Raw genomic sequence first — 26,106 nt, forward strand, 5'->3', positions numbered from 1 at the left:
GAGGACACGACCGGTCACCTGTTATAATCAGTTTGCTCTCGCTCGCGTTGCGCCGTTAAAGAGAATTTCCGTCCAACGGAATCTCCAGGACGTGTTACTCGGTCTCTAGGGATCGGAGACGAAACGCTATCTCTTTTGTCTCGCCTGGTAGCCAAGGGATAGGGTAGTCTTCTCGTTAAGCGACGTATTCGTGCAAAAAGTGTAGCGTTTTGGAAGATACGCTAACTTTGTTGCATCGACCAAAGGTCATTTCTTGTCGTTATCTTGGCACGTATTCGCTCGAGAACTCTAGCTTTCTGGAAGGTACAAGTCCACCAAGTATCACCGATTAAAGGCTCATAATTTGTCGACTAAATACCTTGGCACGTATTCGTCTAAAAACTGTATCATTTGAGGCGGTACTCGGTTCACCAAGTATCACCGACTACGAACTAAGGTTGTTTTCTAACGAATAAATAACTTAGGTACCACTCCACCTATTCAATATCACCGACTGTGGGTCGTCCTCTTCCACTAGATACTTTGGTACATACTCACCCGAAAACTGTACCATTTTAGGAGGTACCAGTTCACTGTCGCCGACCAAAGGTCATTCTCTGCACACTGTAAGTACCACCGACTACGAACTAAGGTTGTTCTCTAACGAATAAATAACTTAGGTACCACTCCACCGATTCAGTAGAGGAGTCGTCCTTTTCCACTAGATACTTTGGTACACATTCACCCCAAGACTGTACCATTTTAAAAGGTACCAGTCCACGGTCACCGACCAAAGGTCATTCTCTGCACACTGTACATCTCAGCATCGAGTTTCCATCGTTTCTCGTCCACCTTGCAAAACTATCCTCGCAGTATATCGCATCGTCGATGAACCAACGATCCACGTGAACCTTTTGTCGAGATTACGAGCCAGGTCCGTCGAACGGGCGCAAAATCGTAAAAACGTAGGACGAATTCCGGTTTACGAGGAAACTAATCGATGGCAGTTGCATTCGGCAGTTCGTGGGCTCTTGGTACAATCTGGTTATTGAGATACAGTACGCGTATGCGCCGGAATAAAGCCCTCGTCGGCAATAGGTTAATCCATGCAAATGTAACTTGCCGTCGACTGTAATCCGAGCACAATTGTCGGATAAACGTTATTGCAGCCCGACGACGAATTTTATTCGACGGATGTGACTTTCGTTGAGTTGCCGCGATGAACCTGCACCGTGATTTCCTCGACAGCTTCGACTTTCTCCGAGAGGGTGGTAGTAACCGTGCGGTGGACGTTGAAGAGCACACCGCAGGGACTGTAAAACACGCGGACCACGATCGGAAAAGGTGCTCCGATAACTTGAGCGTTAATGGACCTTTTACGACGCACCGTAACGGTTACGTTGGACACAATCCATTAACCTTTGCCTCGACAAAAAAGCGTGTCCGATAATCGACGTACGAGCTCCGTTCGAAACGGGACCGACTGCCATTTTGAAATATGAACGGTTCGGAATCTTTCGGAACGCTTTGTCTGTAAAATAGTTTTACGTCGATAGAGTCATCCGCGCGATCGACTCGTTCCCTGGATCCTCGTCTCTCTGACTTTCTTCCAGAGATCAAAGTTATTTATTCTCTAGATTCGGTTCGAAATAACTAGACCCGTCAGGTCTATTTTACACTTTCCAGCGGTTGCATAGATGTTTACTCTCGCGTAATTTTTCCTGCTGGAACACGGTTCAACGCGATCGCGTCGGACACAGAATCTGTTCACGAGACGACCCAACGATGGAACACTCGAGCCGCACAGATGCAGCTGCAGTCCTCTCTCTCTCTCCGAGAATATAGTATAAATTCGCCGAAGTATGCTAATAAAAGACCCTCGTGGACTTCTGTTAATTTTCTGCCCGACCTCGTGCCGCTTGTTCGCACATTTTTCGGTACGAGGACTCGCGAAATGAAAAAGTCTATCTGTCGGTTAACCGCACCGGTACTACTTGTCCGCATCACCGTCGGCAATTTACGTCGATTGACTGAAATTTATTTTCACTCGCGTCCCTCGACGAATTGCCTCGTTAAGCCCGTCCGTTATTCCGTCGCAAGGTTGTCGGTAAATAAGTGGTGCCTTTTAATCCCCGACAATGAAGCGCCTGCATCTGGGACATCGTTTCAAGAGGGGAGGTGCTGTCGTCGAGCGAACGAAATCATCGCAACCGGATAAGCGCGATCAAAGAAAACGGTTAACAACCCCTCGACGACCGAGCTTGCGGAACGAGAACCGTCCTACACGCTTCGGTGTAAATAACTCACGTGTATTAAAAACGATGCGATCAATTAGAAAGTAATCGTCCACGCACTTTCCTCTATCGATTTTATCCATTATTGAGCGCGTATCGCACGTATATATATATCTAGGGACGAGTTTTTTCACGAGCGAATCGCGTGAAGTTTCGATCGAGTGAGCGACCGTTTCGGTAAATCGATAGCTCATCGAAGCTCAGTGCGAAAGACAAAAGATGAGTTGTAATGTAACCAGCGACCGATACGGACGTGAGTCGACCGGTATCGAGACAAAGTTAAAAAAGAGTGTCCGAGAAAACGCGTTTGTGCGTGTGTTCCGCGGTGCGAGCGGGTTTGACTTTTCCTTTTGTACGCGTCGTGACCTTACGCAGACCTTATATTTCCATCTGTAATCCATAGGGAATATATTATTGTAACAGAGCAATAGGCATATTTTCCTATACATATATATATTACTCTACATATTCATTCGATCGAGTTTGCACAAACGAAGAAACCCATAGGTATACATCTGATACGTATTCGAACGACGTGCAAAGGACACAGGATCGGTACGAGATACGATGGTGGTCGGTGAGCGGTTTTACTCCAGGTAAAATATTCTCCTACTCCACCGTGTAGGAGAATACTTGTCCGCTAATTGCGGTCGAAAGTTTTCCGTTAATCGGCCTGCTCCCTCATTAACGCTGCGCGTTGCCCGGATTGTAGCTGGCAATTGCCCGCACGGGGAAACTTTCTGGACAGTGGACGCGAGGTGGTTCTCGAGGTGGTCTTCGGGGAACGGATGTTTGTCGATGCACCGCGTTCTCGTTGCTTCGACGAGCGTTGTTCGTCGCGAAATTCGTTGGGAAATGTCGCCGATACGCGGCCACGGTTCGTCGAGAAACTTCTCGTGCGGGAAACTTTCCGCGGACGGTGGACCAAGCGTTGTTGCGTTGATTAGGGAACAACGACGAGCGAATCGAGAATCTTCAATCAGCGCAATTGAAGAAAACTGGGCAAAGATTGGCGCAATAAAATATTCACGACACGCGGGGTACACGGGACTCGACCGAGTCAATTGTTTTCGCAACCAGGGGATCGTTCAAGATTTTATTTTCGACCTTGGTCGATGAGGTTTCGAAAGACCTTCGAAGCGACCGGGTCGAATTTTTTGAATATCTCTTCTTCTTTTTTTTTTTTATACAAGTTTCCAATGTCATCTTCAATCTTTTCCCGCACAATTACGTAAATTCTGTTTACGTTGGATATCCACTACGCGGGAAAAAGTTACAAAGTTGGGCGCGAAAAAGTAAAGTAAAGCTTGAAAAATTTCCATAGACGTGAAACACGTACAGAAGATCGAACGTCGTCTCCTCGAGAGTTCGAGTAACGAATCGAGTCGATCGAGTTAGAACGGTTCTTCCTGTGTAATTGTAATCGTACACTCCGATTCATCAGCATCGAGACGATAATAATTGGACGTGCGTATTGTTCCGTCGTGCAATTTAAAACCTGTTGCGTTCGTTTTCCGCTCGAGCGTGTCCCACGCTCTTATTCGTAATTAACATTTACAAAACATTATTTCGTTGCGTTGTACCATATATCGTTCCGTAACCAGTGTTCGAGTTCGTAACGAGGTAATAACAGCTGCGTGACTTTCGTCCGTTCTTCAACGCGGTCCTGAAAATCCACAATTCGGGGCGAACGAGGAAAAGAATTTTTCGAATCAAATTTCCCGCGTGCTCGGGGTAGAAATTGCTCGTCAAAAAAATTCCACCGCGTCCGTTTGATTTTCATCGCTTTCGCGGACACACGGTGCACACTGTGCACGATTTTTTTTTCAAACTGGTCTCGACCCTCTTGCAACACGATTTCGGTGCCACACGGAGTAAAGATTGCGTCAATTCTCGTACAACAGGATATTCTTATAACACTGCTCGTCTTTATTATCCATCTAATATTCAATTTTGAATAATTTTGATACTCGATGCTTCGCTCGTCGAAAAAATATTTGTTCTCCAGTTCGCTCGACTTTTTTCCAACAAGGTATTCTCGTGACACGATTTTTATATTTCACGGCTCGATGAGCTTCGACAACTTTTGCGAACTTTTAACACGGTTTCGAATTAACCGTGCAGTGGAAAGTTCGCGTGTATTTGTCCGTTGAGAAATCCCCGATTCGAGTTTTAATCGAACGGTGTAATCCCGAGGCGGGGGTGTCTTTGACATTTGCGGCGGAAGGTGCACGCGTGGATGGGCGGTATCGCGAAATGGAACATCGAGAGTGAAGGGAGAATACGGTCGACGGGGAATGCCATTTCCTTCGATGAAATCGAAATAGAAATAGCGAAGAAATGTGCCAGAACGATAGATATTGCTGCTCCGTTCGCGGTCGTTCCCCGCAGACTTGTGCCGACTGCACGTGCCCTACTCAATCCGGAAAGCATACAGGGTGAGTCGATAAGAACCAGCGATATCTCGTTCTCCGTGCAACAACATATTCGAACGAATTCATTTTTAATTTCTCAAATTTTCAAAGACATCGAAGAATCCTTCAAATTTCGAATCAACGTTACGCGTTTAAAGATCGCCTCGAGGTTTTCTTATCGACTAAAATCTAAAAAAAAGAACGTCTTTGAAAAATCTAACGTACAATTATTTATCCAATGTGACCGTCGCGAAGACACACGACCCTGGAAAAATTTCAACCCGTTTTCCTCCTTTGAATTTTCGCGCGAAACGAAATTCAATGATCGTTCCACTGTTCACGCACTTGTCACCGATTAGTTCCTCGATCGAATCAACGGACGAGATATTTCCAATTTGTTGCTGGCTCGGCCCGTATTGTTCCGTAAGACGAGTGACTCGTTCCTCGGAGTTTCTTCGTCCTCTTTCTCAGCGTCTCGTGTACCCTCGTTGAACGTTCGGGTTCGAAAGGTTCGTTAGCTCGCGTTGGAATCGATGGTCGCGATCGATGGTCAATTGGGCGTGGAACGACTGGCGTAGATCGTCAAAGAATCGGTAAACATCGTCGCGTGTACGCGATTTAACGAGTTTTCCGTCCCCGATCGTCGCGGCTACGGTCGACATTACGTTCGCGGATACGTTCTCGCGGCGATCGTCGGCATCGTATAATTCGAAGCTAAATCTAGTTTCGGTTAACCGTACGGGAACCATAGTTACCCGTCGGTTTCATCGATGAAAACGTAATTACGTACTTTGATTGGGTTACAGAGACGGAGGACGAGCAAATTTAATTATACCCGCGCCGGTAACAACAGAGATGCGAAATTTGATTGCACCGAGTCTATTCTAGGGATGGATGAGGAGGGGGTCGGTCGTGGGGGGGTTAGTTTAAAGCGGATGCGTTCCACCGCGTTCCAATTCGTGTACCGCGAGGGTTGGGGGCTCGTGTATCCTTTGGTTGCCAACGTTTCTTCGTCCTCGTTGGAACAAAGTGGCTAAGAAAATTTGCGACGAACCGATTGTTGCGAACTTGAGTCGAGCAACTGTGTATCGCTGTTCGACAGTATGCGATTGTACCGCGTTACGAATGGGCTTAAACTCGCGCTATACTTCCCGCACTGGCGACATTCCAGGCGCCGGGGCGAATCGGTAGCCGAGATTAGTTCCTAGTCTTGACACGAAGTACAATAGAAACGGGTGACGTACAGCACGGCCATTATGGTGCCGGACTGTCTGAATACGCCCAATATGTGCCATCGACTGTTTTAAATTCTCGATCGAAGAGCCAGAAGCCTGGATACGGCCTTCCATCGATTGAGCCGGGATTTCGCCAGCTCTGGACCCAGCGACGCCATTTTTGTTTCGTTCTTGCCTCGTGAAGGTGAGAGTGGATCGAAATCGAAGAGAGAACGGATGCTACGAGAAAGACGCGAGAGACGTTTTAATTTCAGTACCGCGAATCCCGATACTATCGATGAATGTAATACGAGTTATTGGAAAAATAACATCTGGCAGGAGTTACGAATCGTACTGAATCATACCGGATGGTTTCGGTCGGTCTTTCTCGTTCCTCTTACACACGGTACTCTTACGTTCCCTCTCGATTCAAATGACAGTTTTCCAGCTTCCTTTACCACTGTGCACGACTGACGAAAAGTCCTGCGAAATAAACGCCGAATAATCCAATCGAAAAGAATCTTCTCGCACCGATTTCCTAGCAATCTCTTGCATTTATCTCGAACAAGTCCTGACGTTAGTTTCCTCGAAAAGGGTGGTCCTTCGATTCCTTTTTTCCGTCTCGTTTCGATCGCTAGAAACACCGCGAGCAATTCCACGACAGGTGGGAATTAACGACCTGCGTAATTTTTAATCGAACGAGTTACCAAGCAACGAGACGAGTGTATCGATTTCCGGTAAAAAAAAGAAGCAAAAAGCGAGAAAAAAAATAGCGAGATACGCGATTCATTCGGTTTAAAAGCCGTCTCGGCGTAAACTCGTTCTACGTGTGCGAAGCGGACATCGCGACGCAGCGATTTCGAGAGGTTCCGCGAGCTGGTATAAAAATTCGTCGACTTGGAGTGCCGCAGACACCTAACCCGACAAGTAGCACGCGACGGTTGATATACCGCCCACTTAGTTCCCCGTTTAAATCGTCGCAGTTTTCTCCGGCGGTGGAAAGATCGTTTCCATCTCGGCGATCGCGCACCAGGAAACGGAACGAAAAGCAAATTCTAATTTTCCACGGCTACGGTTCATCCGGACTAATTACGCGAATGGCTTAACGAAGTCGCTTTACGTTTCCGGAGGAGCAGGATCGTACGAATACCGCTTGTAATCGCTGGGCCGTTATTCGCGGTTATTTTCTTGGGACGCGGCCCGCGCGGATAAAACCGGACGGGATTTCACGGGAGGCAAGAAAACGGAAAAGATTACGGCTCACGGGGAAATTGCTTTTGAAATTACACCGGTGAAATGTTAACGCGGCCGACCTACGGATGGCCGACCAATTGGAAGGCTCGGGGTGCTGCCGGGACGACGTCCGCGCGAATCGCGAAGATGGATCGTCCTCGATATACGTGTTTCGCGTTCCTTCGGATCGAACGATCGGTTCGACGCTCCTATCGATCTTCGAGCGATCGAACGAGCGCGACGCCACGCCGTGGGGAAACGATACGGAAACTTTCGGTTAGAAACGATACTCGTCGAACGGAGGAAAAGAGTTCGAGTACTCGTGGCTCGGGGAGTGTAATATTCACGGATTAGGGATTCTCAGGGAAGATGGTAATAAATGTACCAAATTTGGTAACTCTTGGTGAACTACCAACTTGGAATGTACATTGCGTGAAATCAACTCGAACAGTGGTAGTATATTATTTTCGGAATTTTTTTCGTATCTTAGAGCGATCAAAGTATGCAACGAGCAGCCGTGAAAAAACGATACGAAAAGTTTCGGTTAGAAACGATACTCGTCAAATGGAGGAAAAGAATTCGAGTACTCGTAACTCGAGGAGTGTAATACTTACAGGTTTCGGATTTTCGGGGAAGATGGTAATAAAAGTACCAAATCTGGTAACTCTTGGTGAACTACCAACTTGGAATGTAAATTGCGTGAAATCAACTCGAACAGTGATAGTGTATTGTTACTGGAATTTTTTTCGTATCTTTGAACGATAAAACGATACGGAAACTTTCGTCCAGAAACGATACTCGTCAAACGGAGGAAAAGAATTCGAGTACTCGTGACTCGAAGAGTGTAATACTCACGGATTAGGGATTTTCGGGGAAGATGGTAATACAAGTACCAAATCTGGTAACTCTTGGTGAACTACCAACTTGGAATGTAAATTGCGTGAAATCAACTCGAACAGTGGTAGGTAGATTTTTCTCGGTTCTCGAGAGAACGATTAGATCGCGATCTACGATTCTTTCGATAAGTTCGATTCTTGTAACGAGAAGAATACGGTACAATGAAAAAAAAGGACTTTGAACAAGAATTTTCCCTTCGACGGATATGCACCGATTCGAAGGTACAGAGTTTACCCACGATAGAACTATTTCTTTCCACTTGGTACGCTTCCCTCGATCCAGAAGTCTGGAATAATGGAATTGTCGAACACAAGAGAAAAGTGAATAGAACGTTTATTTAAATAGTAGAATATAATACAGTCTTGCCGTATGTCGAGACACCAATCGAGAAATATCGAAATCGGTAACGACCCACTTCCCCCGTTTCTTGACTTCTCAAAGTCTGCACCGGTTCAAATCGTTTTATTCCAACGAGAAGTAATCTTTCCAGCTCCCACCTGTACATCGCACCAAATCCGAGGACGTTCGTCGAACTTCGATTATTCGACACTGTCACGAGTTTGTAACGTTTCGGACGAGTGTCGAGACATCGTGGATATCCAACGAGGAAAGAAAGCGAACGAAATTGGGAACAACGGTGTGGATACGATTGTGTACACTACACGCGCGGAGAAAACGAGCCTCGGCGCGTTGGAACGGGTCTTTACGATCGTGATTCATTTAAATTGGCCGAAACGGTAGAACTTCCTGTTTAAATGGTCCCCACTGGACGTTGGAGCGTCAATAGCGGCGAACCGCGCGGCTAAGCGGGGGGCCCCCTGAAACGGGGGATAACAAATTGCTTCTGGGGTGGAAAAAAAATATATATATACATCGAGCGCGATTCGAACGAGAAACGTCCTTCCCTGGCCGGAAGTGGCCACCAGGCTCGCATAAAACGGTCGAAGGTCGCGTGACCTTAATAGGTGGAAAGCTTCCAAACGTTAATGGCAAGTGGAAATTGCGAGGACAGAGATCGCGTGAAATCGAAGAGTTTCCCCGAAGGGTGAGTTATTGGAATTTTTTCCGTATCGTTTCATCCCAAGGGTGGAACAAAGAATTATACAGACTGGAGGGAAGAAAAAAAGATTCGTAACTATTGGGGTAGATAGCAGTCGCCAAACGGTGCGGAAAGCTCCTGATAAACACGAGTGGAAAAACGTGAGTGTGTTTATATATATATATATATATACAAAGTAAGAAATAATTTTTCGTTTCCTTTTAAGTAGACTTGACGCGAAGTAGATAAAGATATCTTGTACTTCTGCGCTACTTTAGACCCGAAAGAAACATTATTCGTTATTTTGTAAATATTAGTCGCTCGAGTCGCGTTTATCGGAACCTTTCCGCTCCGTGCGTCGAACTTTGTATCTCAACGGTTAGAAATTTGTTCCATTCGGCCCGTGGAAGGGAATAGAGAAACTGTGGGTCAATTTTCGCAAAGATTTCACGAGTTTCGATTCCTTTCGGGCGAACGACGTAACGTAGAACCGGCCGCGGTCGGGAACAAGCGGAATTGCCAGGATTTACGGGCGTTACAGGGTGTCACGCATCCCCGCAACTCGAAACCTCCATTATCGCGGCGCGCACGTATCGAATTTATGGTAAATGGAAACAATGAAAATAAAAGCCGATTTCCGGGGACCTAGCGCGCGAGCGTGCGAACGCGGGCGTGTCGCGAGCGAGCAGGTGCGATACAGAACGAATAAATAGCGATATCGAGCGATACACGTTCTTCGTCGATCGGTCCGCCCGTAACGCGAGATCCATTTTTATTTATCACCGCGTCTTATCGATGTTTATTTCCGTGCATCGCGGGAAAATACATTTTCGGTTGCCTGCCGCCGCGTCCAGCGAGGCGAACCCGCACAGCTATAGACACGAGTTCGCCAAACGAGACAACAATGACATTGCGTACCCCGGTGTTTACGAATGCGTATAAATAATTCACGAGTGGCAGGGGTTAACGAAACAAACGACCGTGAATTCACCGTAAATCGCGAAAATATCCTTCGGGCCCGAATAACGCGGACTCCGAATACTCCGCTACCGGACTTTGGACACGTTCGCCAAGTACACGTTAAAAATAACTTTTCGGTAACAACAAAACGAACGACATTCGACGGACAAAGTTTCCTTTCGTTCGTATACGCGTTCGATAATTGTTGCGCGCAATTGTCGTTTTGTTCGTCCAATTATTACGATTGCTCCGTTTCCTCTTCAGTCTCCTCTTTTCTTTCTCCTTAATTTTCCACTCTTCGTTTTAGCACCTTCCTCTTCTCGTCTGGGGAATTGTTCGACTTGGAACTATATCCTTGTACGTCTGTGCGAGTGTTCTGCGCTCCGTTACGATTGTCTCGCGATTGTCTTCTCGTTTATCCGTACAATTGTTCTTATACGTCATCTTCCGCCACTTAGCAGTAGACTCGACGAGGCGATTCGAAACACCAAGGGGTCACTTTACACCTCGAAGTCTACTCTTCTTTCATACGGTTACGTACACGTTCTTCCGTACACGGTCTATTGTTTCGTCCTTTTCAATTCGCGCGATCCAAGTCCTTTGTTAACAACACCGTCTCCTACGGCTGACCCATGACCGTTTTCTCGTCCGTTTGTACAATTGTTCCGTTACAGCGGACCGGAGATCGTCTCCTCGACTATTCGAGTGCTCCGCATACCGTTACGGTCGCCCTAAAACTACCGCAAGATGCATCTTTCACCGTGAGTCTGGAGTGTTGTCCTCGCCACCGCGACAATTACCGGATGGCCTTTAGGTGACTGCAATCCGCTCGTGCATAGCCAAACGCGAGGGATCCCCTGTTCTGTCTTGTACAGCAATTTGTACGCTCGAGCTGTGCGTCCAATGACTGCTGCGTGTCCTTTTTCGGAGCGTCTTTGAGAATTCTCGTAAAGTACGAGTTCTCGTAACGCTTTCCTTTTTCGATTATTCTAAATCGTGGAACGGAAAAAAAATATACAATCCCCCGGTGCTAAATCCAGCGAATGGTGCAATATCGAGACTCACTTTTCGTGCCAAAAAAAAAACACGGTGCTCCAATTTTTGGTCCTCGCGTACGGGACACATCGTGGATTAATTTGATCGAGTGCTCGTTTAAAACGAGTTCGGTTCTTCTTCGACAATTCCAACTAATTTTCCACCGTGCTGGAAATTCACCGTAATCGTAATGGGAATTCTGACCGACTTTTTCATCCCTTTGCGCAACTTTCGGACTCGAGTCGTCCAACAATTTCCGTTCTCGGACGACTCGAGCGATTATTAATAAACTTGTATACGCGATAAACAATTATCACCGTGCACTGCATCGCAACGCGCGCTTCAACTTCCGCCAAGTTTAACGCAAAACTTGACGTTGCTCTCTTGTTCGAAACTCATCTTCCGAGCGTCGAACAAAAACCTTTCTCGCTTCGCGCGCTGCAGCTTCTAATCGACTGTCGCGGAACTTCGACAAAATAACAAAGAATCCATTTCTCGGCAACACGAGTTCCGTTCGCGTGGATGTTGCCAGCAGTTTCTTTCGTTCTCGAGAAGTTCGATTATTTTTGGAACGGACGTGGCGCAGAAGAACAAAAAAATTAAGGAACGCCCAGGAAGTCTTCGTATTAATTATAGAAACCCTAGAAATTCCAAAATTCGGATAGAGACACTTTCGAGATAATTGCATCGTGTTGGATTGTTCGGAAAATCGTTTCGTTTTTTTTTTTGGTGAAAACGAAACACGATTTTTTTAGAGCGTACAAACATTTTACCAAATTATATATTCTCAATTTTGTAAAACGAAACTTTCCGAACAGCCCAATATTTTTGACAATGATAGGTACACTATCGAGATATTTGCATCGTGTTGGATTGTTCGGAAAATAGTTTCGTTTATTTTTTTTGGTGAAAACGAAACACGATTTTTTTAGAGCGTACAAACATTTTACCAAATTATATATTCTCAATTTTGTAAAACGAAACTACTTTCCGAACAGCCCAATATTTTTGACAATATCGCGCAAGAATAACAAGACTTTGGAAAATTCGACGCGGTCGAACGATCGTGAAAATTTCCTCGATTTCGCGGAAAATTTCAAGCACGTATTCGCGGATTGACGTAACGCAGCGGCTATAGGCATTCGATTACGAATAAAGGGCGCGATTCGCGAGCCGCATTTCTGGTCCGTCGTTCGTACAAAATAGGTTTGTCTGTTCGTTCGATGAAGCGTTCGCGATTCAATCGGGTCAATAGTTTTCGTGGGAACGATTAACGATCTCTCTGACTCGTACACGGGCGTACCGTGTGTTCCCGTGCGTAAATGCATTCGCTGCCGATGCGTCATCGGAGTGTGCACGCGCCCGTACGATCGTATCTCCTTTATCGAAGAACCGTGGAGTTCATTATCAGGGATGTTTCGAGTATCTTTGATGTATCGCGTGTTTGTTCGCCGACAGAGTGGACCGTAAACGTTATCGGTGATTTCTCGAGCGAGTGTGCCGGAATTCTTTAAAAATATTCCAACGATTCTCACAAGCGAATAGTTCGAATTCGTAATTTTTGGGAATCGATTGTTCTCGGGTAGATGTTCGAATCGAATATTCTTCGTTTATTTATTTTGGTATTTCTCGAGGCCCTGGGGACACAGAAATATATTTACAATTAATATCGCACTCGTCCCTGCGGTACGTTGAACAATCTCGTCGACGACGAACAGAACCGCCAACGGACCGTAACCACTTCCGGGTAAAGGAACACGGAGGGAAACGTATGCATATGTAACGGACGATCGCGTATATGGAATTGAGGTCTTTCTGTAAACAAAGCGTGCCGGTGAAAATATTACAGTCATCGAAGCGAGATTGCGTCCGGCTAACGAACCACGAAACACATTTTAATCGATTTAACGGAGTTCCTGTGCGTCGGGGTAAACTGTTACGCGCATTCCACGGATGGAAAAAGTTGAATCTTCGTACGAGCGGCGCGGTTTACACCGATGGACACCTTCCAAACAAAAAAAAAAAAAAAAAAAAAAAAGAAACCGTCTCTACGAATTTATCGAAGTTTCGGGTCGTAGGGCCCGTGGAGAGGAACCTGAAAAACGAGTTCTCGTGTCACTCGAGACTAACGATCGTTAGTTCGGTGTACAAACTAGTTTGTCGAGGGAGTTCCCAATCATCTTTCCGTGACCTTAATATCAGACGCGGCAAGTGTCGTCGACGAAGAATAAACTACGTCGTCGAAACGAAAGCTCTCGTAGGTGGAGAAGACTCTGTCTCGATTGGCAACAGTTTCTCCTCGGTTCGTTTCGAGCGGGAACCGTCTATTCGTTCGGCATGAATAATACTCGCCGTTTCTCTCGTCTAACGACGATCCCGAACCGGTGAAATCGAGTCGAGATTTCGCTTTCCGGAACTCTTGGGAGAATTTACTGGAAATTATTAGACGCGAATGCTAAGTGCCACTCTGGAATAAATTCACCGTTTCTATGTAAAAAAAAAAAGCAAAAAAAAAAAGCCGTAGAACCTTTGATCTTCGAAACACTCACCGTTACTTTCTACGTTCCAAAGAAGTCATCGATGCTTCCTAATATCCGTTTTCGTATTCGTATAGTATTTCTGAAGGGTAGCGTCTAAATAATTATCAAGTACATTGTTTATTTCGATTCGGAGGAAACATTGTCCCACTTGCGATATCCTTCGCCGATCGATGAGATTGTCGCGTAATAATTAAGGATTCGATAGAAAAAATGTTGATCTCCAACGGGAAATCGAACACTTTATTATTTTCTTCTGTATTACACTTTAATTGATGTAATCACGGGTCAAGACCGTTCTGTCTCCTATGTGTCAAGTTTTTGTATCTGTTCTTGTCCCGAGTGTCCTGCGTTACGTAAGGAGTGCGTAATTATGGGAACGGAAAGAGTCTCGTGAGTTGTTACGGGAACGTATGCAAAAGGAATTTCGGTTGTCAACGGTCTGTCGTATGGAGTGTCGTGCGTTGTTATGGGAGCGGAAAGAGTCTCGTGCGTTGTTATGGAACGTGCGCGAAAAGGAATGTTATCGGTTTTTGGTACGGTTACAAAATCTATCATCGATTGTAATTTAAAACTCGTGTCCCTAGTTACGATGAAAGTATTCAACGAAACGGTGGGTAGACGTGTTTGTGTACAAATGAAACTTACGAACGAATCAATATCGTTCGATCGTCGATAGATAAATCTCCCGTGGCAACGTTTACAAATTTTCTTGTTGCGCGCGAGGATAACTACCGTGCGCCGTTCTCGAATTCACCGTATGGTCGAAGCGCGCGATGCAAATTGAAAACGGTGGATCGACGCGCATCAAAGCAAGTGGTTCAACGGTCGAACGCAAAGCAACAACGTCGAGGGAATTGGTTATCCCTGCATCTAAATGGAACGCGAAGGATTCGTGCGTACCGGTGCGTATCCCGCGTTATCGCGTTACGCGTACGTATGTTTATACGGGAAACGTGGATTCCGGGAGGGTGGTCGCGTGGGTGCAGCGACTAACGGGGAAAACTACGCAAACGAGGGCAAACCGCACGAGAACGCGACGCGACGCGATCGAGAACCAGAACCGGAGACCGTAACGCAACCGTTCCGTGATAACGAGCCGTTGTGTACGCAAATTTCGCTACGACACGCGTGTAACAGCACCGTGCGTGTTACCCGTGTTTCCCGTGAGACGGATCGAGAGACGAGGTGGCTCACCGTGGAACCGAGACGAAAGGTGACGTTCCGATGATGTTCGAACGGTTAACGACATCCGCGTCACGGTTCCCTCGCGGTGCTTCGTTGTGATCAACGAACAGAATTCGGTGCTACTTTTTGAAATATATCGGTAGAAGGAACGATCAGTTTTCTTTGATTTGCGAATTTGAAATTTTATTTAACGGAATGTGAAACAGATCGTTCCAGTTTTAATTTTGTATCGGTGGAAAGGTTACTTTGTTGCAATCGATCGATGTTTCTTCCAGCATTGAAATTATCATCGGTGTTCTTCTACTCGCGTATTTGAAATTCCATTGGAGGAATGAAAGGTGAAATAGACCGTTCCAGTTTTAATTTTGTATCAGTGGAAAGGTTACTTTGTAATCTTCTTCGAGCATTGAAATTATAATATCGATCAACGTGTTTAATTTTTACGTTGAATCGATGTTACACTGTCCCGATGTTTCACGGGGTCGTTTTCGAAGAAATGTCGGATTGAATAATTAGGAAACGAAGGCAACGGTAGTTTGCGAAACGTGTCGAGAAAGTAGGGAAAAATGTCTGTTCCGGCAGCGGCTTGAAATTAGGTGTGCTCGAACGTGTCACAATGTAGGATCATTCGGTATTTTTGAGATAATTACAATGGCCCGTTCGTGTCGTCGCTGGAAATTCGTATTGTAAATCCGCGAATTGTGAAAGTAAAAAAGAAGTTGGAAGTTTCTCGACGTGGAAAAACAATCGCGTCCGCGTTGGGGTTCGGTGCACGGTGCGCGTTCGCAAATTAATTAATCGCGAGGAAAATTCTGGTTAAAAACGTTGAAAGGGAATTGAAAAAAGGAGAAGCAGTTTCACTCTTTTATAACACTCGACCGAGCACGATCTTTTGTCTCGATCGAGCGGTTGCCACGGAAATGTTAACGCGCGAAACGAAAGAAAAAAAGAAGAAGAAGAAGAAGAACGGTCTCGGGACGACGGAAGTTGAAAGTTTTTCAAGAAAGGAAAACAGCGACACGGCGCGTCAAGTTTAACGTATCTCGACCATTCGCTCGCAAAGTTTCAAGTAGACTTTGCAAAGTCTTCGTCGTTCGAGCTTTAGTCACCGGGACGTAATTGCGAAGCCCCAACGTTGATTGGACGACGCTGAGACGACATTTTTTTACAGGGGAAGCTTCTCTTCGCTGATCTTTCTTTTTCTCGTCTTTTCTTTTCTTTCCTTTTTCTTTTCTTTTTTTTTTAATGAATTTCCGACAGTCTTTGGAAGGAAAGGCAAATCACTTTGAGGCGGAAAGTGACGCGTTGTTACCTCGCTGAAAAGCACCGGACTCGACGAGGTTTTTCTTGAATTAGAAAAGTTTCCATCCCTCCGGAGATAATTAATGGATCGGTAGCTACCAGCTTTTACGAGCCCCGGAGAGAGAGAGAGAAAAAGAGAGAAAAAAAAAAAGAAAAAGGGGGGCGACAAGGATCTCCCTTGGAAGCGGCTCGACCAAAGAGGAGATTCCTTTCAATTATCTCGCGCTGCCACTGTATATTTTCGAACGCGGCCGGATAAATCTTCGAACACCTTTATAAATCAGCATTCTCCTTTCGGACTTTTCTAAAGTGCTTTCCGACTTTTCCTCGAAAAGAGAATGTAATTTGACGTTGACCGATAGACGCTATTATCGAATCGACTCGGAACGCCGCGCGAGTTCGGATTCGTTTCGAACGCTCTCGTTTATGGGCCACGATATAAAGGCAACGAGTTTATTTAGTTCCGCGGCGCGGAGAAATATCGACGATCGTATCTTTCCTTTTTTTTTCCATTAGACTCTTTGCCCGCGAAACGGACACTCGCGGGTACCGCGGTGCATAATCCGATGCAACTGTCCACCCGGAAGGGGCCGCGTAAAAAGGATCCCGCGAGAGCTCGTTTGTTCCGAGGTAACGCAATAAAAGTTTAGAACGCAGATACAACGAAGCGTACGCGTTCCCGCGGCCAAACATACCGACCAAGGGAACATTTCGACCGTTTCTTTCATTTTTTTTTTGTTTCTTCTTTCTCCAGCTACCCTCCACGGAGAGACGCGTATTTTTCAACCGGTTTTTTCCCCCTTATCAAACCCTCCTCGACGTCACGAAGCAATCTCACCAGCCCCGCTCCTTAGCGAACCGGTGACCGAATTCCGTGCGCGAGAGCCACTACTCGCGAGAGCAAATCCGATTCTCGCGAGCCCCGGGAGCAGATTTATATCGCGAGTTTTCATTTTTAGCGCATCTTTCCCCCGCTTTTCCAATTTCATCGTCACGCGGCCAGAGTTTGCTTCCACTCGAATTTTTCCAATTTACTCCAAGTTGGCCTCGAACCGACACGACCGGTCCGAGGCGACGACAAAGCGACGCGACTCGAACTTCCCGACCTCGACCACGATTCAAGTTCGTCGAGACTTCGCGGAATTATGGCGGTGGTCCCGCGTTCGGTCTCGACGATATGTGCTTTTAAACTCGGTACGGAATCTTTCGTCTTTTTACACGCTTTATCGACACCTGGAAAACTCGAAACGGTCAATTTATGCGCAGAGTTCGAGACCAGTCGAGAGATTCTCCTACCTTCTCGCTACCATTGCGTTTTTCCACCCTTTCTTTCGTTTCGTGCGAATTTTTAAACGTTCGGTACCGTCTCGACACCGTTTATTTATTCGTTGGCAATAATTGAAAGCGCGTAACTGAAAATATTAGTAATATAGTCTGTCTTCGTTTCGACACGTTATCGAGAATACTTAAAAAGGTTTTAGGTGTTTGTTATTCATTATTAGAGTTGTGTATATTAATCACCGATTAGCGCGACGTGCCGACGTAAACAGTAGACGTAGACGCGTCGACATATATCGTAGGTCGTAGCCAGATAAAGAGCGGTAAGCGATAAATTCGTGAAATAACGTTAATAATAAATACATTCATTAGGAAGATTTAGAAAAAATTTCTACCGTACAGATAACAAATCGCAAACAAATATAGATCGCCGCGGTATATTTATCTTGTTAGCAACGAGACGAAAGTTGTCATTAGCTTATTACATTTTGCAATCTATTCATTACCTTTTATTCGTGTAGTGTTGCGTCATTGATACGTTGGCTGCCGCGTGACCCGTCCTCGGGTCACGTTTTTTTTCCCCATTACACGTTGCGAATCGATAATAAGATTCTGAACGGATTATTTTTTTCGAACGAAATTTAAATACATTATACCAGACCTGTATTATATTATCTTTCAAGTTTTTGTCCGATTTTTCGATACACCGATTTCTCAATTCATTATCGTTCACTCTCTCTTATTTCCTTCGCTCCTCGCTACGTATTACTGGTTTCTCTCTCCACTCGTATTTACTCTCGAATGTTTACCGTCACGTTTATTATTAGAAAATGCTTATAATACTTACATTCCGTTAAACACATTTATTCCGTAAATAAATTCGAATCGAATCGAAAGCTTTAGAATAACGATACTTATTCGTATACAATACTTCGATAAATAATCCAAATCGAACTAGAAACTTTCGAATTACAATACTCATCATCCGTGTACAAATTCTTGGAAAAGTAATCCAAACCGAACTAGAAACTTTCGAATTGCAATACTCATCGGTTATCCGTGTACAAATTCTTGGAAAAGTAATCCGAATGGAACTTTCGTCGATACATTTGCTCCGAAAAGTAATTCAAAACTTTAGCGAGACCTGAAACTTCGATACTCACCTTTCGTCGGTATACATTGGGTTGTTCGTAAAGTGATTTCATTTTTTTTTCGTGAAAACGAAACACGATTTCTTTAGAGCGTATAAACATTTTATTCGATTATACATTCTCCATTTCGAAAACGACTTTCCGAACAACCCGACAATACTCGGAGAGATAATACGAATCGGATCGGAAAGTTCGGTATTATCGAAAGCTTTCCGATTGATACATGATCGTGATTCGGTCTCGACGCATGAAACGTCGACGCTGAACTCTCGATCCCGCGTATCATCGTGGGCGTGCCTAAACAAGATTCACGAACACGCGAAATTCTCGGTGAATCGTGGTACACGTATCGAACGTTTCGAAATTGTCGTAGCTGGTGGTCGGTAATTGCGAGCTCTCCGGTTACTCGTGAAACGGAAACCATGAACGCGTTCGAGTTTTCGCGTAAACAGAAGATGTTCGTTCGTTCGTTGGTTCTTCGGTTCGTTTCCACGTGTCCCTGTCTCTACGTGGTATCGTCGTACAGAGGAAGCTGTATCCTGGCATCGTGCCAGCTCGATGGAGGCGCGAGCGAGCGAGCGCGAGACACCCGTAGGCGTTTTATCGTTACCGGTTTTAATTTATCGTCGGCAAATGAAATTAACGGAGCTCTCGTTGCTTTTGGATAGCATCGTATAAACAAGTCAAACCGGCGACGGTGGTCAACCGGTTGCAGAAACCTATCGATCGCCGCGATCGTGAATAACTATATCGTTGTTTATTCGTATCGCGAGTACGGGCACGGTCTTGTTTTTAAATCGTGCCGTGGCACGAAAACAACGTTTCTACGGTATTTTCGTTCGAATTCCACCGTGTTTTTCAACGCCCGTTTGGAATATCGACCATCGACTCGAAGATCTGGAATCCCATTCCGTTGCTGGATACGCGGCTCGATGACGATGTTCCTTGTTTTTTCAACGATTTTTCCAACCACCGAGATACCCATCGAAGGAATTCACCAGCTGGGACAAGTAGACCCGTTAGAGGTGTTCGAGCCTCGAAAACAAAGTTTGCCTTTTATTTTCGCGTTTCTCCATCGGGTTTCAACCTCCGCTACGACCGAGAGTTCTTAACTTTGTTTTTTTTCCAAAGATTCTTCGATCGACGAAGATCGTTGGGAAATGAATTTATTTATCGAGCGTTACAAGTATCTCCGTTGGAGATGTTCGTCGTTCGAAAAAAAAGAAAGTTTGTCCTTTATTCTCGCGTTTCTCCCCAATGTCGCTTTTCAAAGTCCACCTCGAACGACAGTTCGCAAGTTTATTTTATGAAAAAAGAAAAAAAAAAAAAAGAAAAAACGAAGCCCGCTACGAAAGGAATTTATTTCCCAGGTGAGACGAGTGTTCTCGTTAGAGGTGTTCGTAGCACCGGGGACAAAGTTCCTCCTCTGCTTTCGCAGGAATTCATCGGACATTTTTCAACATCCGTTTCGAATACCGTTACGAAGTGAAAATCCAGTTTCCACGGTGTATCTCGAGCTCGTTGACGAGAACGCGCGTCGACAATCGGTCCTTGATATTTCCACGAACCGATGCAATTAGCCGGGAAAAGAGACGTATTTACCGAGCGCGCGAGTATCGCTGTTAAAGGGTGTGCATCGTCGTCGAGCGAAGTCGTTAGAAAACCGTCGTTCGTATCGCGAAACGTTGAAACGTACTCGTCTCTCTTTACGGCCGCCTCTATGGTACAGCTGTCGTCAGTTCGCGTAATTAGAGGTCTCGATTTATCTACGAGTGTTTCGCTCGTCGCGGCTCGGCCGTAAATTTCCATCGGGCCGCTTTGAGCGCGATTATCTGCGAGTTTCCGGCCGGGCAAATATATGGGTCGCTTATTTTTGTGCCCCGGACACGGGGAATTTTTCATAAAGTGGTGTTCCGCCGGAACGACGTTGATTAATCTTGATCCGACCCGCGGGAAACTCGGCTGGTATCGTTTTCGAAATTTCCCGTGGGAACGCGCCGGATATATCCTACGGGCCAGGGCCGATCGTGTGTTTCAAGGTTCTCGGTACGTTGCCGCCGATAAAGCGAGCAGAGCGATGCGAACGGCCCTGAGTACTCGCCTTTTCGAACGAAAGCTTTCGTTAAAAACGACGCGAGTCGGATCGCTCGGCGATTTGATCCTTTTGCTTACACGTCGCGTGGATTATTACTACGTGTCCCTGTGTGGGCTGCCGCAGAGTCTCGAAAGACGATTCGGTGAACGAACGTTTCTTCTCGAGGGACGATATCTGTTCAATGGTACCGAAGAAACGTTAGATAAGTGGGAACGTAAGGAGAACGATGAAACGTTTCGGTGGTTCGTGGTACTCGAAATATTACGATATTCGGGAAGTATTTCTCGGTCGATATCCGAGTGTATTCCGTGGTTGAACGCTCGGGATATTCTAACGCGCCGTAGTTGAACCTTTAGAGTATTTCAATGTACCGTAGTTGAACTCTAGGGGATTCTAATGCACCGTAGTTGAACCTTTGGAGTATTTTAATGCACCGTAGTTGGAAATGCACTCTCGAGGTATTTAATGCATCGTGGTTGAACTCTAGGGGTTTCTAATGCACCGTAGTTGAACCTTTAGAGTATTTTAATCCATCGTAGTTGAACTCTAGGGGATTCTAATGCACCGTAGTTGAACCTTTGGAGTATTTTAATGCACCGTAGTTGGAAATGCACTCTCGAGGTATTTAATGCATCGTGGTTGAACTCTAAGGGGATTTTAATGCACCGTAGTTGAGCCTTTGGAGTATTTTAATGCACCGTAGTTGCAAATGCACTCTCGAAGTATTTAATGCATCGTGGTTGAACTCTAGGGGATTCTAATGCATCGTAGTTGAACCTTTGGAGTATTTTAATGCATCGTAGTTGCAAATGCACTCTCGAGGTATTTAATGCATCGTGGTTGAACTCTAGGGGTTTCTAATACACCGTAGTTGAACCTTTGGAGTATTTTAATGCACCGTAGTTGCACTCTCGAGATATTTAATGCATCGTGGTTGAACTCTAGAGGATTCTAACGCACCGTGGTCGAACACTCGGGTTATGTCGATGCACCGTAGTTGAACAGTAGGTGTACTGGCCATAGTTGAACACCGAGGGTATCTCAACGCACTCGAATCGAATTCTCAGGGTATTCTAATGTATCGTAGTTGTCTCGAACTCGATGCTCGACGAGCTTTCTCCGTTGTGCAACTTCAAAACGCCGTAACTCGGTAGGAAAAAATACGCAAAGAAACCTACCTTTATATAACATATTTTTCATCTTTCCAAACGAGCACATTCGCAATATTTATCCGTCTATTTTAAGAACACCTGCAAGCATACGTGACGTTGCCTCAGCGAGAAACATGATCGATGAGTCCGTCTAATCGATGCCCGCCGGCGACAGCGTTGAATAAGATTTCCGCCTCTCTCTTTCGATTTTCCGTACCGAACTGTCTCGAGCGATCGACGCAACGACAGGGTCATCGTTGCGACAGGGATTCCGTTGAAATCGCAAGCTCGACGTCGCATTTACCAACCCCACTCGTTCATATTTATGGTTTTCAATTAAAACGAGCCGCTCGAGCGCCGGGAATAATTTCCAGCAACGAAAACTCGTCGATTCACGCCGCCCGATAAACGGAATTTATTCTTTCCTTGAAAATGTCTCGTCGCTTCCGTCGAATCGCGACTCGGATAAACGACAAAGGACGCGTACGTGTATACGCGAACGCGGGTGATAAACGATCGAGTTCCACCATCCGTGGGGAACGTCGAGAAAAATTGTTCCTGGAGTGGAAGGGAGGACGATAACGAAAACAAAAAAAAATAAAATAAATAAATAAATAAAGGGGAAAAAAGAGAAAAAAAAACAAAGGGAATTCGACGCGTAGTTTCTACGTTGCAAATAATATCACGAGCGATCGTTATCGTTCCCGTGTAATAAATATTAACCAACGCGTACCAGCAACGCTCGCGATCCACAAACGCGAGCGTTTCTCGAAAATCTAGCGAGCAATTCCGATGGTTCCGCGTATGGGAAATCAATGCAGTCTCCGCCGCCACCAAGGTCCATTACGGTTGCTCGAATGTGTAGCCACTCCCGTGCAATCGTGCTAATACCGCGTAACAATAGCTACCGATCGCCGAACAAACCGATAGACGTACGCAGATTAGCGGTGCACTTACACGACCGGTGATATCGTTGATCCATCGTCGATTCTTATCGAGTGTCTCGAAAGTTCGAGGACGCGTTTAAATATCAATGGAAATTGTTCTTAAATTTCTTTTTCTTTTCCTCCAGCTACGCACATCTCTCGGGCATAATTTACTTTTCGCACTCGCGAACGAATCGTTTTCTCAATGTAACCTACTAAAGGGTTTACGCACCAAATGAACAATCATTAAAATTCTCACTGTGGAATCGCGATCATTTTGATCATATCCAGTTGTCTCGAACGCAAATTCCGTCGATCTCGATTCTCGTCTTATTTCGAGCCGTAAAATCTCCCTGACCTCGTTTCCATCGCGAATTACGATCCACCCTGTGTGTACAACGAAGACTTTGTTCGTATCCAAAAGCGAACAAGCGTGTTCCGCGACTTCATATCCGATGTGAAACGCGTTTCTTTCCGTTGGAGTTACAACTAGCGAATATTGCCGGGGGATCCAGTTACTATGCGAGTTGCCGGGGACCGTGTACACGGCATTGCGATATTACATTCGTGTTCGTCGAACCTGTCGAAAACGACGTTTTCGAGGTGAAGGGAGAAGAGGGGAGGTTCGATGTTCATCGACCGATAACGAATCGAACTCTGACGCGAGCACCTGTACAGTTACAATGTCACGAAACGCTCGCGGTAGGGGAATATTTTCGTGGAATTTATTTTCAACGAACACGCCAAGTACACCGCTGCATTCGCGGTCGCAACGCGAACAACGAGCGATTCTTCACCGGGTACGAAAACTACTTTGTTTCTGGGAGTTCGATAACTGTTACGAGAAGTGTCAAAAGTCTCGAAAGTTCGAACTCTCGACTCGAAACCCGGACTCGAGTTTATAGCGGACCGAAAGTAAATTTTTTACGCAAACAGAGCCACGTTTGCGAGAGGAAAAATGAATCGTGCATATTTGCCAGACTTTTATCAGAGGAGTGGTACAACAGACGTTGCGTGTGTTTATTCGGTTCGTTTGTCGAGAAATCGTACAAGAGGAAAATAACTCATTGTGCGTATTTGCTGGTCGTTTGCGACGATAGCACGACAGTTTCACGTGTCTGTATTTATCCGGTTTATTAGTCACAGAATTACAATCGTACGAGGAAGTAATTCGAACTATTTTTCAATCGATGTGTAAAAGTTTGTCGACTCTCGATGCAGAGGTGTAGGAAATTTACCAGACTTGGAGCGGAATCGCGTAATACGGGAGGTGTAGCGGTTTAACAAGCGTAACGTATATACGGTAGGATCTCGATTAACCGGCTTAATCGAGAGATAGACAGCCCCGATAAATGGAAGACCAACGGATGATCGAAGCCCACGGGAAAATAACTGAAAGCGTATTTTCTGCCCGATACGAACTCTCTGCTGGAAAATTTCCTTTCACCGTACAATCGCGAACGAAACTTAAATTCGATTTCGTTGATTTCGCACTTACGAGTGCTTCATCCCGCCAATTTTTCACCGTCGGTGAAATTCCTTTCGATATGTATTTTATTCATCACCAACGAGCTTCGCAAGCCCCTCTCTAACCAAATGTAACACGAAATGAATTCAGAAGGATATCGAGAGGATATTAAAAAATTAATTCTAATTACAAATATTGAGATACTTGGACCCCTTAACATCGTTCAGTTTCTCTGAACATCCAAACGTTGCACTTTTCGACCGATTTTTCCATTTTCCGTTACTTTCATCCCCGAAAGTACTCGCTTCGAGCGATTACCTAGCGACTGGATAACATCGAATCCCGGTCAATCGAACTTGTATTTTGTTTTTTATTAAAAGGATTTGCGGTCTGATCGATCGGTTCGTAGTTTCATCGATCTCGAGGCGGTTCGCGCGGAAGACGAATGCGCAGAGTCGGGCGTTAACGATTCGTTCAATTTCCAATTCGGCATTAATTTTAATACCGGGCACCCGCTAACGAGACGTAACCGAGTATGTACACATTTCGCGTGAACGGCTCCGGACTGTAATTCGCGCGTCCGTTAATGCGATTGTCGCGAGTTATTTATAATCGTTTTACCGGTAAATGGCGTTTCGTTGCTGGCCGGTAGAATCGCTCGCGTGCACGGGGAGCGTTAATATTCCGAGCGCCACTTCGAATTGCATTTTACCATCGGTTAACGGCACTAAAGGCCACGAGCGGTGTTGCTGAACCGGGACAGGAAATTACGTCACGGAGCTGGCCGGAAATGACGCGACGAACAAAACTACCTGCAGCTTGTTTTCGTTTATCGAACAGACCACCGCGAAACGTAGCTCTTCGAAAGATACCGAGGTTCTCGAGAGACCCGGAGAATTCTCTTCGAAGAACAATGCTTCGGGACCGATGTTTATGCATGTTCGACGATTCCTTTGTCTCACCGTACGAATCGTCGCGAAGGAACACCCGAGTCTTTCGGTATGTACTTGACCCAACGTTTCCGCGATCGTCGTACGTTGAAAAGGTCTTCGACCAACCTGACGTAACCGGTCTCTCTTCTTTTTGCACGCTCTGTTATTTTTTGTTTTATCTCTATCGGCGATTAAAATCACAATATTGCCTCGTGACGAGAAAATTTCCGGTTCACGAATTGCTCGTTACGGAACCGATAAGGCGATCGATGGAACGGCTGTATTGGAAACCAGACCCGGGTCTATACTGACCCATCGGTCGAGGTTTCAATAACATTGACGCAGTCCCCTTTCAAATCGTACAAACTTTTCTATCAACGTTTCTCGAGTCTTGCATCGTTTTCTTGCCAACGTAGAAGTCGCACAGCGGGCCTATTAATTTACCATATTGTTTGACGTTTCTGGAATAACAGTCGCGGACGTGGTGTATGCACAGCGATCTCGAGAGTATCGGTAAAATTTGTTTGCGTTTCTCCGACTCGGAGGTAGGTCGTCTCGGAGATATCCAATGGAAATAAAATCCGGTTAGTCGAACTTTATCCCATTGTGTCTTATTTGTTGTACTCTTGGAGCGCGTTGGTTCCGAGAGAAAAAAATTCCACGGTGCATCTGACGGATCGGGATTCTCGTTCGAGCGACCGCGTCTCGAGATCGATGTTTGAAAAGTGGCGCGCGCGTTTCGATCGATACGATTCGGTATCGTGTCGGGATCATTTTCTCGATTTAACGTTTGCTCTGTTGTTCTTTCCAGGTAAGAAGCTGCGAGGAACACGTCTATAATAACGCGTTGGTAACGCGGACTCGCTCGTAGGACTCGATCCGGGTTAATTCGCGAGAAATCGAGAAATCGAGAAATTTTCCAGGTGAGTCACACCACCTATGCATCACGTAACCGTGTGTTTATCCCACGACGAATCCCACCGGCACGTACGTCCTTTGGATAAGTATCGTTG

General features: G+C 45.6%; 1 protein-coding gene and 1 long non-coding RNA gene across 2 annotated transcripts in view; both read left to right on the forward strand.

Annotated features, from left to right (window-relative positions):
- Dnr1 (E3 ubiquitin-protein ligase defense repressor 1) overlaps window positions 1-26,106 on the forward strand; it is a 152,088-nt gene that overhangs the window by 27,577 nt on the left and 98,405 nt on the right. The window lies entirely within an intron of this gene.
- On the forward strand, window positions 8,787-26,001 carry LOC143150333 (uncharacterized). The gene is made up of 3 exons (XR_012993035.1): window positions 8,787-8,810; window positions 8,948-9,076; window positions 25,905-26,001. It is a non-coding gene; the product is annotated as an uncharacterized LOC143150333 (long non-coding RNA).

The sequence above is a fragment of the Ptiloglossa arizonensis genome, chromosome 8, assembly GCF_051014685.1.
Source record: "Ptiloglossa arizonensis isolate GNS036 chromosome 8, iyPtiAriz1_principal, whole genome shotgun sequence".
Lineage (NCBI taxonomy): Eukaryota > Metazoa > Arthropoda > Insecta > Hymenoptera > Colletidae > Ptiloglossa > Ptiloglossa arizonensis.